Source organism: Lonchura striata, chromosome 1A (genome assembly GCF_050655825.1).
Source record: "Lonchura striata isolate lonStrDom1 chromosome 1A, ASM5065582v1, whole genome shotgun sequence".
NCBI lineage: Eukaryota > Metazoa > Chordata > Aves > Passeriformes > Estrildidae > Lonchura > Lonchura striata.
The window spans coordinates 29,223,087-29,236,652 of NC_140741.1; the positions used below are offsets into that span (position 1 = coordinate 29,223,087).

General features: G+C 40.6%; 1 long non-coding RNA gene across 1 annotated transcript in view; it reads left to right on the forward strand.

Moving 5' to 3' along the window:
* Window positions 1-13,566, forward strand: part of LOC146763424 (uncharacterized) — a 48,719-nt gene that overhangs the window by 19,342 nt on the left and 15,811 nt on the right. Inside the window, exon 1 of the long non-coding RNA XR_014952374.1 lies at window positions 1-9,946. This exon is cut by the window's left edge and continues 19,342 nt beyond it. This is a non-coding gene — a long non-coding RNA (uncharacterized LOC146763424). The remainder of the gene's footprint in view (window positions 9,947-13,566) is intronic.

Consider the following 13,566-nt stretch of genomic DNA (forward strand, 5'->3'; position numbering starts at 1 on the left):
ATCTCTAAACACAAAAAATTGCACCTAGATTTATACTTATTCAAGAAAAAGCTGTTCACTGGCTTTTCATTTTGAATGGAGATGTAATTTTTATTTGATGGAAAAGAAAAACCCCAAATATACAAAGGAAATCTGACCTCTTAAAAAATGAGTTTTTCATCCCTTTTCTAGCAGTGGAGCCTGTGCAGGACGGAGCAGCTTGGTGCTGCTCCCAGAAAAGGGTTTTGCCACTCCAGCCCCCTCAGGAGGTGACCACAGTCCTGGTGCTCAGGGGACCCTGGCAGCACTCAGCTCTGGGTGCTCACACAGCATCTGGGGCAGCCAGCACCAGGCACATCCTGGGCTGGGAGGTTGCAAGGATGCACCACACCTTCCCACATCTGTGTGCTCATCACACCTTTTCCTTGTTTAACAAACAAAATGAGGAATTTTTGTTTTTATTGAGATATTTCTAACATAATCTCATGGAAAGCAGCATGGTAATCTCTCTGAGAAGAGGGGGCAGAGCAGTGCTGAGGGAGTTCAGAGTGACGTCTCCTGCAGCAACCACGTGAAGTGACATTTAACTGGGGTGACATACATTCCAAAGCTGAATGGTCTGGCTGAAAGATGCTGTCTTGCTTTTGTCTGGATAGAGTTAATTTTCTTGCTAGTAGCTGGTATAGGGCTGAGTTTTGGTTTTAGCATGAAATGAATATTGATAACACACTGACAGTTTAGTTGTTGCTGAGTAGTGCTTATACAAGTCAAGGACTTTTCATCTTCTCATGCCCTTCCAGTGAGAAGACTGGAGGGGCACAAGGAGTTGTGGAGTGACACAGCTGGGACAGCTGACCCCAAGTGACCCAAGGGATGTTCCATACCATGTGGCATCATGCTCAGCATATGAAGCTGGGGGAAGCTGGCTGGGGGCCACTGCTGAGGAACTGGCTGGGCACCAGCTGACAAGTGATGAGCAATTGCCTTAAATATATTGTTTTGTATATTTGAACTCTTCTTTTTTATTTTTTTTTTATTTTCTCACCCATTAAACCATCTTTATCCAAATCCAAAACTTTTCTCATTTTGACTCTTTCCATTCTCTCCCCTTCCTGCTGGAGGGGCAGTGAGAGGGCAGCTGTATGTGGCTTAGTTACTGACCAAAGCTGGTGTTTGCTGTAATTATTATTAAGTTGTCGTGAATGTAAGAAAAACTGGAAAGTGGACATGAACCTTCAAATAAAGACAGGTTTGAGATATGCAGCACATTATGCAACTAATTTTCACAGGGCTATGAAAAAACTATATAGGATTTTTTGCTATGCAACCGAACAGTACCACAGCATGAGACTTTGATTTGATGAGTAGTCTGGAGCAAAATAACTTGGCAAAGTGTGGATCTGTCCCTTATTTTGGTACATTGCTGTGTGGCAAATCATTTCACCCAGGTTGTTAGACCAGCCCTGCAGATTGTCAGATCTCAGAATAGAGATTTAATCACTATTATTAGCAGATAACTTTATTTTTTAGAATTAGACTCCACATGAATGCACAGAGAATGGCAGGAGGGAAAGACAGTTGTTTCTACAGATGTAATTTTTGGAATCTACCTGCTGACATTTCAGTAAAAGTTTGAGGCAGTGCAGGCTTAATTTAAAGAAACAGAAGTTAAAATCCCTGTTGAGGCTGGGAGTGGATTTATTAATTTCATTAAGCAGCAGAGCTTGTTTGGGAAGTAAGTGAAGTCTGTCCACAGTATCAGCTAATCAGGATTATCACATTCCTGGGAGAGGATCCAGGCTGAGCTGAAAGCTGTTTTCCTGGTGTTTGTGTCTGCATGCACTTAAAGACATCTATTAGGTAGTAGGCTGGACCTTTGAGACAATCCCACGGATGTCAATAATGAGAAGTACTTTATTGCTTTGCCACATGTCAGCCCCAGCAGAGGAACCTCAGTTTTCTAAATCACAGTAGTTCCCCTGCAGGGCAGAGTACAGCTGGAGTCAGCACACTGCTGCCAAGCACCTGGGGGCACATGGCACATCAGGGTTAAGCAGAGACAAAAGGCTTGAGGACTAGAGCTCCACAGCAGTGAGAGACTCTGCACTCTGCTGAAGAGAGCCCAAAGGCTACTGAACTAGGCACCAATAGCCACCTGACACCTGGTCCCCACTCCTGTGATGCTCTTTAAGCAAGTCATCAGCTGGCCAAGTAAGGAAGATTTTACACTTCATACGTAGAAGTCTGGTTTCCCAGAGGATGGCCAAACCCACAGTGGCTTCCTTGCCCTTCCTCTGACACCAGTGGCATTCTTAAGGCCAAACATGGGCTAGACCCAGGCTGGTGGATTCGGAGGAGGATGCTTGGCAAAGCCTTGTGAAGTATTGTCCTGTGACACGGGCTGCTCCACACTCGGTGTGCCCAGTCTGGCTCTCACTGCATGGGGAGCACCACCACCCCTTCTGCAGGGCTGGCAGTGCTCTAATCCACAGCAGCAATCTTTCTGCAGCACAGAGAGGTTACTTTTTGAAATGCTAAGCTACCAGTAAAGCACAGCTTGGACTATCCAGGCTTTATCCCATGACTTCAACAGGGACTATGGACACTTCGCTCCCTGCCCAGGGCAGCTCTTCTTGCCAGTGTTGACAGCATTATCTGTTGGGCATTTTTGCACCTATCTCCACAAGCAACTGCAGTTCCAGAAGGAGGAGCTGCTTAAATGTGATGGCTTTATGTTAGGTGCTGGGATGATAAAGATTGCTCACAATCTTGTTCTACCCCACCTTTCTTGATCACTGTCACAAACTCAGTGAGAGAGTAAATTTTCATTAAAATGTATGGTATTTCACACCCACTGATGCTGATTTCTCTCAGCAACTTTGCCTGCTGGGTATGTTTGAAAAATATGGTGGGTTTGATGAGATCTGGACCTTGCTCCTTGCTAGCAGCTCCAGACTCCCATGGAGTGTGGTGGGAAGCATGGCATTCCCAGGGTTATCAGTGCTGTGCTTGCTGATGGAGAAGTGCACACCTGGCAAGCAGCAACAACAGCAGTGATTCTGTGTGTGACTGTTAATGACTGTCACCAGCATGGTCCCTTCACAGATGGGACAGAATACTGAAAACTGATCTATGCTGGGAAACAGAGAGGGCTTGCTTGCTCCCAGGTGTATTCATTCCTTGGCCTTATGGCAATGTTGAACACTGGAAATCAAACATAGATTATTTTGAGAAGTTTTAGAAGCTTGGTAGCCAGTTTTAATAAATAAAAAACCCACCCCCCCACCCTCTCCCCCCCCCCCAAAAAAAAAAAAAAACAAACAAAAAAAACTAAGTTAAAGAGAAAATGCTGTTAGGAAATTAAAAATTATTTTTGTCTCCATATCTGCAATAAGTGTGAATGAAGGCCAATAAGTGTGAAGGAAGATCAGTCAAGCATTCAAATTAAAATGCACAGACTACCACAGCTAATTACAGGAAAGCTCCTGGTGGCTCCAGGTTACATGAGGAGCCCTATAAACAAAGCATTCTCCTTGCTGAACACAACCTGAAGTTTTAAAAGGGAAATAGAAGTGACTTTAATGAAAACAAAGAAGATAAAAGAAAGGGGAAGGGGGAGGAAGAGAGAGACTGAGAGTATAGAGCTCTCTTAAATTAATCTAGTCTTAATCTAGATTTGAGAAGTTATGATGAATTACAGGTTTATTAATTTTCTGAATTAATGCTTATTATTTTCTGAGTGTCCATCTCATTATGAGACTTTTCTCTATGGCTAATTTTTCTATGGTAAAGATTAGGAAGTAAGCAGTATTGGAAAGAATATAAATTGCATATTAGACAAGATCTTCACAGTAGAGCAGTTTGATCTTAGTTCTCACCTGTACATTCACCTTTTTCCCAACTTAGGACAATATTCATGTTTCTTTCATTCTAACCTTGCACAAAATGCAAGAAGCCAAACACTCAGATTTTTCACAGGAGGACATTTCCTCCTATTTCAAGTATTTTAATATTTTCAATGTTCATTTTAGGCAGTTTTTAGTTGTAATTGATGCACTATCTTGAACTATTTGCTCACTGATGACCACAATGCTCTTTTTGATCCATCTAGTGTGTAAATCTGTTTATCAGAATGTTGCTGTCAGCTGGTGGTACCTAAGATTCAGTGGAAATGAAGAGTTGAGGTGCTGACAGAAGGTCTCTTCCTCCCAATGGGTGGGGAAGGGACACCCATTCCCTGGGCCCTGCCCAGCAGCTGGCACTGCCAGCCACAGCACACCCCATCAGTGGTGGGATGTGCTGTGTGTGCAGCAGCATCATGTGCTGCTCTGCTGACACCTGCCTCTGGACACAGCAAATGTGACAGACAGACACTCATCAGGTTACTTCATCACTCTGAAAAAAGCTTTTGAGTATGATACTCTAAAGTAAGGTATAAGACCTGATATAGAACAAAACTGGCATTGAAATGTACCCGCTCTGAACACCTGCACCAGATTTAATAACTGCAAAGTTAACAGAAAGCACAAGGAAGAGGGAATTCTGCCAAAGTAAATTTACTCAAATATGACATAAAGAAAAAAAAAAAAAACCCACTTCAATATCTTTTATTTGTAGAAATGGTTGAATTTTTATCCAATTCAAATTGGCCAGCCCAAGTATGAAGGAACACCAGATCTTCCCAGAATCCAGCCTTACACTGCATCTCTTAGGAAAAATGGTGGTGTTCCATTGCTGTTGTTGCCAGCACTACATCAGGAGTTGCCTGCAGTTTTCTGTATATGGTTGGTACATATTGAGGGTGATTCTCATTAATAAGTTTCTTTTGGCTTTCAAAAGTACTCAAACATTTAGAAAAAGGCTTCCTGGTAAACTCCATTCAGAAGAGGCCCATTCAGGTATTTGTCTTCTCATATTCAGGTTCTGGCAGTTTGTTAGCAGGCATGACCCATGTGGGACAGTCATGCAAAGGGCACTGGGTTTGTTTAGTATCAAATCTTGAAGATAGTGCCTCTGTCAATCCCTTCTTTGTCTTATGAGTTATGGTCCCATGTCAATATTTTCCCTCTCCTTTCAGAAAAAAAAAAAAAAAGTAAAATAAAATAAAAATTAAAGGTTATTTTAATCCATCTGAGAGAATAAAAAAAATGGAAATTTTATTTTCCTCTTTAAACTCATTTTTATCTTCTGCCTTAGAGGTGCTTAGTTCTGTAGATGTTTTCCAGAGCAGCCTAGTGCACTGTAATCTTAGAACGAGCATTCAAAAATAGATGAAAGGCTTATGTGCTTTAATCAGACCATCTCCTGAAATTGCAGTCCCCATTCACTGTCTCACAGAAGCAGCTCAGGCCACAGTGTGACCTGCTTCCAGCTCCCACTGTGCAGCACATGGCTGATCTAAGGGACTGCTGAAGAAAGTTTAGCCCTCCTTGGTGCCTTGACCCTGAGCATTCTGATGGAGAAGAGCTCAGGTGAAAGAGGGAGGATTGCAAACACACATCAGTAGTTCTAAGTGAGCTGGAGTTTGCAGGCAGTGTTTTATGTTTTGGAGTGTCAATCAGCAGCTAGATGGAAACCAGATGCCAGGAAATAAATATTGAGGAGAGTAAAATTTTACTGAAAAGTTCAGAGGTGGAATATTGTCAAGCAAAAGTACAGTAGGAAAAGTTAATAAAGCAATGTCTTTCAAAAGTTGGATTTTACCATGCTATTCATGAAAAGATATAATCTTTGGGTTTCATATATTTATCCCTCACATGCTTGTTCATATTTTTTATCTCACAGTACTGAATGAGGCAAGAAGATGGATATGATACCAGCTGTGCTTAGAGTACTTCAAAAAGGTGCTTACCTGAAGGGAAAAAACAACTCCTCTTTTTTGAGAACAATTAGAGAGTCCAGGTGATCCTGTGATAAGTATATGAGAATGATCTTGTATTTATTTAGAGCTCAGGTCCTAATTTGAGTTTTTGCATAATTTAGTTCAAATTATTATTATTTGTAATAATAGTAATCTACATATTCATGAAAGTTTTTCTAATTAAAAATTACACAGAATCATCCCAGGTTATTTTGATCCTGACTGCTCTAAACCACACTGAAGTCCATGTGGTATTGGTGTGCTCATTTTTACCACAATGTCCAAAGTTTTCATACAGCTTCTCACATAGGCCTATTAAGAAACTGAAATCAGATATTGGTATAAATTAATGCACATTTTTTTCCCTGATAAAAAGTGGCATTTATTGATTGCCAGAAAGAATTTTTCTATCAAAACATTACAAGTAGCTTCTATGGAGATCTTACTCATTTTGTTATGTGTGAGAACTCCTGCCATGCAGCAGCAATGAATGTTCTGAGTCCCAACAGAGAGCATCTTGTCTGTCACATCTGACTGTCATGTAGTCATGAAAAATGTCTGGATGGTACTAGGAATATGTTTATGTGTGGTTTATTTTAGGAGTAAGGATGACAAACACATATTCCTAAAGTGCTTATGTGCTTTAAGGGAGGAAAATATTTTATTATCCCTTATAATATTGCTTTTATTTTGTAAACAAAATGTGTGTATTTTCTTTGCAGTTCTTTACATCCCAGGAAAATCTTTTAACCTTGCAGCTCTTTACAGCACTGCCCATTTAGGCTGTCCAAAACCAAACTAATTAAATTGAAAAGCTGCTCACTTCTCTTTCTGTATAAGGTTAGGGAAAAAGAGATACAATTACTGGTGAAAGTAGGACACTGAACATAATTTAATACTATGTGCAGCCTAGAAGCATTATGAATATGAAATCTTTGTTGCACAAATTACAGCTTGCATGCAGGCCTGGGCACCAGCCTTCCTAGGAAGATGATGACTAATTATAAAGAAGTTTAAGAAGGATAAAATGCCTAACATAAGGGCTAGAGGGGATGATCCATGGAGAAAGCACCTACGAGCTAAAGATTTTAAGATGCCTCACATGGTATCCAAAACTGCTGTAAGTGTTCACACGTGCTTGAAAGATACAAACAAGGAGGCATTAGGAGATTGTTTAGAGCGCTTCTCAGGGGTATAATTGCATATAGAGGTAAGAAAGTGAGCAAATGGAGATTTGAGTTGACTATCCAGCCAAAATTTTAACAAGGAAGTGTAATCAACTGTGAAATAGCTTCCCTAGAAAAAGTGTTAGAAGTCACATCTCTGAAATGATTTAAAAGCAGACTGGACACATCACGTGATAAGGTAATGGATGGAGAATAGAGAAGTGGCTCACAATATAATTCCAATTTTTGGTTTAGGCAATGACCAATCTGGCTGTGACCAGTCAGACTGCCCTCCTTGCTGCTGCTGTGCTCCAGGAGCAGCACTCACCACTGCTCCTGTGCAACACCCTGACCTTCCAGCTGGGAAAGGAAGACACAGCCAGATATCTAATGGTCAAAAAGGATGACTTGGTTGCTTAAATATTAGGTAACTGAGTTAATATGTTAAGTTGTTTGCAAGGGTAGTCTGTGTGCCTTGGCCAAGGCTGAGTGGTGGCAGCACAGCCCTTGTACTTCCACGAGGAGCAGAACCAGGCACTGAGGACCTGGTTCACCACCCACTGTGTGGCTGAGAGACTCTTCCCAGCTGGGAGCTGCCCTGTTGTGACTTCTGGTTTCTTCTTATGAACTCCCCCAGCTCTTAACGTGGCATTACACATGCACAAAACAAACAACAAATGTGAGGAAATCAGTATAAAAATATCCGTTTTCTGTGAATTCTCTGTATTAATGCATTTTATGCTCCATTCTTGCAAAATTCTGCTGCACAGGAGGTTTCTCAGTGAAAATATATGATGAATTATCACATGGAATGCATGTTATAGAAATGCAGGTTTGTCCTTGTGAAAGGCCTGAGCAGTTTGTTACACCTGTTCTCAGATAGTTTTTTTCATCCAAAAAGTCCTTTGCACTGCAATATAGAGGATAGAAGGAGAAAAATTGGAGATTGAATGTTTTCCTCTATCATTTCAACATGGCATTAGCAGCAGTAGTAATAAATACATCCTTGAAATGAATGGCAATGGTGGACCTATGGTTAAGACACAGAGTAAGGGGACCATGAGACGCACTTATGGTTTCCACACAGGTTATCCAGTAAGGTGAATTTCCTATTTCTCTCCAGTTTTATTTTTTCATCTATAAAGCAGAGATAGTAACACATTCGCTGTATTAGAGTGATGCAAGCCACAGTTCTTTAGAATTCACAATTCTTTAAAAGCCTCTGGCAATAAGGACCTCAGCAGCAAAGGCTGGAGAGCAGAGGCAGCACCAGTCAGCAGTACTGGTGTGATGCTGGGCCTGTGAATCATGCTGGGAAGGAAATCTTCATCCCTGAAAGTGGCAGAATACTCCTGGCAAGAGATGTTTAGGTGACAGAAATTTGTTCTGACTGAATTAGCTGACATGCAGCTAAAAAAGAAAAGAACAGAAAATGTATTAAGTACTTAGTCTTAGAATCTTAAAATAATCTTTGTCATACAGAGTAGTTATCTCCTTTCACTCTTTTGATCTAAGTATGATAAAAACATGATGTGCCAAATTTGAAACAAAACAGCCAAATAAATCAATGGCAGCCATTGTGAAAAGCAAGCAGAATGACTGAGTTTTGTTACAAACCTGCTACCGCAGAGCCTGATGAATTTTGTCTAAAAACAGGAACACAAACCCAGCTTTCAATTCACTGATAAAAATGAACTTCCCCTCCAGCTGGCCAGCTGAAAAATATGAAGGAATGCTGAGATCTTCTCTACAGATGATCAATACTTGATTCCACTTGATAAATATGCCCAGACAATGGAAAAAATTGCCTAAGCACTACAGTGCTGTTACATGTTTGAAAAATTTGCTATAGGAAATGTAAACCAGTGGAAGAACAAACTAGGGAGTACATTACCATCAAATGCAGTATGTTCATGCAGATAAAGTAAAGGCTGTGGGGGCTGGGGTATATTTATATGTGCAAAAAGTCTGGAGACATGACTATTTAAATATTATATACTTACTTTCTACATGTTTACTTTCCTGATATCATAACAACTAATTAAAAACTTGGGTGCATTCTGTATGCATTTAGCACTCAAAAGCTAGCACAACAAAATAATTTCTCCCATTTCACCCTGACTGTCACAGGGAATCTGCATCAGCCAGTGCAAAGAAAGCCCATATGCATTTTCTGCCTTCCCCTCCCCAGTGGATGGATGTAGTAGCAGGGTAAACAACTAATCAATACAGCAACTGAGCTCTCTTGGGTGTGATTTGGGGCAGAGATTGTGCTGTACAGTCTCACACAATCCTGACCCAGGGAGACCCTTTTGGCACAGCTGTTAATGGTTCCTCAAACTTTTCCTGACTGATGAGGCTATTAGTAAAAACTAGCAAAGGGGCTGGGGGATGAACATGGGTCTTGTGGAACTCCAGCCTGGCTTTTTGCTGAGTTCCCAGAGACTGGTGTGCTGATGGGACACAGCACAGCCCGATCCCTACGAGTTCTGAACCCCACAAGTTCAAATCATGGAGTAAGGCCTGGGGACTTGGGCTCATTTCTGGGGCCACGAGTTCCTTTCCAGGCTGGGGACATGGACACAGGGAAGCTGGACCTACCACTCAACTGCACTAGACCAATTTGCCTCTGTTGAGTTTTGTATTTGCTGCCTCTCAGTCCCTTGACACTCAATCAACAGAGCTCACACACAGATCTCATCAATGATATATAATGGCACATTTTGAGATGGCCATTTTGAGATGTTGACCTACAGAGATATCTTATATTGGAATTTGTCATACACCTTTGAACACTTTATCTGCTTCTCAAACCTGATCACCTAGCTTTTACTTCAACAGCCCCCAAATAGGAACAACTCCATATAGCTAATATTTCCTCTTTTTTTATTTCAGACAGAGAGTTTATCATAAAATGATACCTGTGTGAGCTATTAGAAAGGTAAGAATCAGTGCTATGACAGTGACAAGTTTTCTTCGCCTAGGAATGTCAGAACTTTAATGTCCCATATATACGACATTGTATATGGCTAGAAATAGAAACTTTTATGCCAAGTGAAAGGAAAAATTCCCAGTCTCCCAATTCTAGAAGACTTCAAAATATCTGACCCTTAAAGTATGAATTATTTTCTAGCATATAAAATCCATTGTTGAAATGTTACAGCTAATTCTTAGCTCAAAATATCTGGACTAGTAATCATAAAAGCTTTTGGCTCTTGAAATTGGAAGATATGAAAACTAGACTACCAAGATTTCTCCTAAATTTTGTAAGTAGGTTGCTTTAATTTTGTTTTCTGGTTGATTGGTTGTTTCTCTGTAACAAGCTCATGGACAGGGTTAATTATCACAACTATCAGGAACGTCCTAATTTTTATGTGCAGCACATAAATAAGAAGACATTTTGTTCCTTCCCCAGAAGGCACAAAATAGCTCCACTAGACTTCCCAAATTCTTATTCTGTATGAAACAGAATAAACAGCAGCTCATAAGGCTCTAGATTCCAATTTAAATTTTGCATTTTGAATATAGTTTGGGGTAGGCTTATTAGGAAGAAGGAATAAAGGTAAGGGAATTTTGCCTCTCCATCAGCACCAGCACATGTGTCTCTTACCCAGATGGATTTGTATTCACACAAAACTGGGCAAATGTGATCTGTAGACCTGCATATCTCAATGCTTCCCAGAATTCATTAGTAAGCATTTGCAGTAGGTAGCAGCTGGGACAAGTGGAAAATATTTCACAATTAGCTGATGAGGCATTGCTTGGGCATTTTCCCAATGATGTGACATTTCAACTTGGCAAGGTTTCACTACCAACCTCCTTATCAGTGTGCAGCCATTTCTTGTTCTTATCGCCTTGCTCCACTTCAGGAATGTTCCAGGATCTTTGAAATATGATATGCTTCCTTCCCCAACAGAACACCTTTATTGCTCTGCCCTCCTTGTGCTTGGCAGCAAAAATTAGGTCACTGTATTCTATACATTGAAGGCAAGCTAATGTGACATTAAACAAAAATTCATACACAGATGAAGCAAAATGGGAGAAAATATCTGTGCACGCTGACAGAATCTTATGCTGTGATTTATCTGGAACAGAAACATCAAGCCAGTTTACCTTGTGGTGTCATACCGCAGCAGTCATCAGATCATCCTGTCTGCCTCCGCTACTTAATCAAGCATGAGTCTGAGAGAACACTCCAGTGGTGAAGGCACAGACACGACTGTGTGGGGATCACAGGAGCACATCAGCCCAACGGTGTGTGGGCAAGGATCCCTTTTTTGGGATGCAAACCCTTGACTGCCTCCACTGCAGATCCATCATCTTGCCTGGGTGACAGGCACTGGTCCCACGTCATTCCTCACTTCTGGAGGCAGTCTTCTGTGACAGAGGGAGGCTGTTTGCACTGGCACTCCTGCTGCACATTGCTACACTCTACATGTCTTGCCAGATATTTGTGATATACCAAATGACAGGCACACGTCTTAATAAGTTCTACCGGGGGCAGGAATTAGTAGATGCGGGAGCACACTGCAGTGGAAGCATCTGGTAGGAAGAAAAAAGATTGTCTTGTACTCTGTCAATTGCAATTAGAGTTGCCAGTTGTCATTGCTGCTAGCGCTTACTTAAATAAGTTTCTCTGATGAGAAACTCTGAGAACAAACTCAAAATCATGTAAACTTATGAACAGCATAGTACCAAAATGGTCTTATTATTAAACAGTTGTGTTGGAATTCAATACTCTCTGAGCAGCTCCTTTTGGATATGCCATGGGTGAAGGGTGAGAGGCTTAAGGTCAAAGTTACCCATTTGAAGATTTTATATAGGATTTCTGATTTAGCAGAGTGATATAAAATATACTGAAAACATAATACAAATGCAAATTACATTTACCAGAATATAGCAACAGTTCAATCACAGTTCAAATGTGATTTCCCATTAGCATTCTCTTTAATATGCTCACTACCACAATAGGGGAAGTTCCCAGTTGCCAAGAAGAAATGTGTAGATTGAAGCCAAGGCCATTGCTCTCTTTGAAATGCTTTTGCTAGTTGTGCAGCCTAAATTCTATGTCAGCCTTCTTCCATGGCTGAGCTTGATTGGTCAGTCTCAAGACACCAGCCTTATTAAAGCAGAGGTAAAGATTTCAGCAAGTTGTAAAACCATTACATTAAAAATGCTCTCAAAATAATTTGCTTTCAACACTAAGCTTTGGGGGAGGCTGGCAATAAGTGTTCAACAGTCTAATTAAGAAGGATAAGCATTTCTTATTTTTAATTGTGTCTGACAACATATTTAATTTTCTCTTCCTGGAGTGCAGCACAGAGGGGCACTCGCAATCCACACCCCAGCACACTCTGAGGGTCTCATGCTGGGAGAGGAGCAATGCACACCATCCAGCTGCTGCAAACAGCACCTCAGCTCTCCAGCTCTCTTTTTAGATTCTAATATTTCCTTCCATACTTTTAATTAATTTTAAATATTTGTTACTTTGTTGTTATAATAGTGTGTCATTATGTAATTGCTTTGTTCCTGTCACTTGAAAGTATTTAATTTTTTTTTTAAATTATGATGCATTTTTGTGTTTTCTTGGCTAATTTAAATTATGGTTCTTACACAAAACAGTCCACAGCTGGACACCTGTATGACCAGTACCATCCATGTCCAGTTAGGAGTTTGACTTTATTTTGGGAACTATCCTATACAGTCAGTGGGAGGTGGAAAGCATAAATAGAACCCTCTGAGCACAGGTTTTAAGGAAGGGGAACAAATGAAAAAGTTGTTTTGAAAGTGAAGGCTGTGGAGAAAATATGTATTAGCCAGACATGAACTGCAGTCAAGTAATAAACTCCCATAAAAATCACAGAAAACAGCAGCCCTCCACCCCTTTCAAGACACTTCAGGGAGTAATACTGACTGCTGGTTTGTGAGGTCAAAACATCCACATGAAATGTTTTTTTTAAGAACAGAAACAAAGTCATGAAAATTTATGAGCTAAAATAACATAATATACCCAAAACCAAGGAGTAAAGTCCTGACCCTTTTACCTTCAAATGGTGCAGTCCCCTCAAGGCGTGGTAGAATGTGCAGGAAATAGAATTATTTGCCCAATTTATGCAAACTCACAGAATCAATGAAAGCCCATGATAATTGTAATATTTTTGAGAGAATATATTTCTGCTGTGTTCCTCCAAAGGGCAGATTTGTCCCCAGGCTAGGTAAAAGCTGGGTGGATGCTGGCATCTTCATATGGTCGGCTGGGCTGGCAGCACCACTGCTCAGCCTCTCCCTCTCTGAGCTCTGGGCAAGCTTTCATAGCCATTTTGTCAAGTATATCGGCAGTGAAGAAATATCACAAGCAGTCTACTCTGTACGTGAATTACTTTTAAATTAATACAAGCAAATTAATAAAATAATAAAGGTTGTCTCTCCTGGAATAAAAGACAAAGAGAAAAATGGCCTTAATGTATTGAGAGCATTATTAATTATCTATAAGCCCAGTAACTGAGTTTCATTTGCCCTAGTTAGGTCTCTCAAAGAGTGAATTGCCCCCTCTGGGTATGA